The sequence below is a fragment of the Salvelinus sp. IW2-2015 genome, unplaced genomic scaffold (assembly GCF_002910315.2).
Source record: "Salvelinus sp. IW2-2015 unplaced genomic scaffold, ASM291031v2 Un_scaffold3023, whole genome shotgun sequence".
NCBI lineage: Eukaryota > Metazoa > Chordata > Actinopteri > Salmoniformes > Salmonidae > Salvelinus > Salvelinus sp. IW2-2015.
In genome coordinates this window covers 26,786-28,695 of record NW_019944315.1, presented here as the reverse complement: position 1 = coordinate 28,695, position 1,910 = coordinate 26,786, and the positions used below count along the sequence as shown (strand labels likewise).

General features: G+C 43.5%; 1 protein-coding gene across 2 annotated transcripts in view; it reads right to left on the bottom strand.

Annotated features, from left to right (window-relative positions):
• The window catches only part of LOC112075195 (teneurin-3-like), a 59,707-nt gene that overhangs the window by 35,391 nt on the left and 22,406 nt on the right, over window positions 1-1,910 (bottom strand). The window lies entirely within an intron of this gene.

The following is a 1,910-nucleotide window of genomic DNA, read 5'->3' as shown; positions in this document are numbered from 1 at the left end:
GATAAGAGATGGATGAGGAGGAGGAGAAGAGATGGATGAGGAGAAGAGATGGATGAGGAGGAGGAAGAAGAGATGGAGAGAAGAAGAAGATGGATGAGGAGGGAAGATGGATGAGGAGGAGGAAGAAGAGATGGAATGAGGAGGAGGATGAATGAGATGGATGAGGGAGGAGGAGAGGGGATACTACGAGAGCCTTGTTTGTTCACATGTTGATGCTGAGGAGCTGTTGTTTGGTTTGGGGATTACTTGCGGATCCCTGTGTGTGTGTGTTGTGTGTGTGTGTGTGTGTGGTGTGTGTGGTGTGTGTGTGTGTGTGTGTGGTGTGTGTGTGTGTGTTGTGTTGTGTGTGTGGTGTGTGTTGGATGCTGGCTGGCCAGAGGCTAAAGGAAATGTTTCAGACACATGCTCTGTGTTAGCAAATCTACTGGGCTAAACAAGCCCCCGGATAGGTGGGTCTAACACGGACAGATGTGAACTTGACTCTCTCCCTTTATCTCCAATATATCTATTTTCTTTCGCCCTCCATCCCTCTCTCACTCCATATTTCTCTCTCTCTCTCTCTCCTCTCTCTCTTTCTCCCGTCTCGTCTCTCTCTCTTTCTTGTGCTCTCGATTCCTCGTCTCTCTCTCTCTCTCCTCTCGTCCTTCTCTGGTCTTGCACTCTGGACATGCTTTGGTAGTTCCCAACTCGCTAACGACCATCAGGTCGCTAATGGCCTGGTACTCAGCTCTCTATTGTCCCTCAAACCAAACGCAATCGAAAATCACATCAAACACTTATCATCAAAACAGTACAGTGATTTTAAAACTCAGAAGTTCAACAACAGGTTGAAACTGAGTGGAAAACGTGGTCGTTGTGGATGTTGTTTCAAAGCCCAACACAATGAAATGGACAGAGATTTCTAAGGTGATGATTCATTCAAAACAACCATACGCATATTAGAGCTGAAGCATATTCAAAGGCCTATGAGCCCAAGCCCTTGTGCTGTTATACAATACATAGCCTACCGCATATTAAACATGGCAGAAAAACATCAAACTAAACTGATTATAATCAGATGTCTTTGGTACATAATTGGTCTAGCCTATACTCCAAAATTAAACAAATTCTAGTAAATGGCCTTTGAGTGTGGACTGTATTATTATGCATACTGGATGGACTGGTTACCTTTATGCTACGCTCCAAACGTTCTATCCATGATTCTGGGAGAGAATGTATTGGCCTAGGAAATGCTGTTGGTTCATTGATTGTGCAGGGCAGCTTACAGTTAGCCTACAAGTATAGTGAATTTGTATTTGATTTTGAATAGCCTAGTAATAGGGCATTTTTTATATTTTCATAATTAATAGGCTGACACATTACATTTAGCTACAGAACCATGCATTTCCATGTCCTCCTCTCTCCCCTTCATACCTTTCTCAGCGCAACAGTTTAATGAAATATGTTTCGTTGTGAAAACATGTTACTATCGATGTTCCCGAACAGATTTCACTTGTTTTCCCAAATGAAGCACTGGGTAGCTGCAGGAACAGGGTTGGAGATGGCATACAGAGTTTGGGTGGAATATCAGCTGTTGCTGAGCAAGAGGCTGCATGCTCCTCAAACAGTTGTTGATGCATGGAGTGAAATAACCGGAGTAGCCTGGTTGAAGTAACTAACCATCAGAAAAGCGGCCTCCATTGAATTATTAAAGTGCGAACGGATGCATTTCCCCCCCCTGCCCCTGTTCCTGCCCCTTCGATAATGGGCCATTTTAAATCAAAACAAATGTTACATATTAGTAAAGACAAAATTCAGTTGAGAATAGTCTGATGGGTGAAAATATGATTACTTGATGAAATCTGTCTTTTGCATGACAATAACTGACCGCCACAGCCCTCCACACACACACACACACACACACACACACA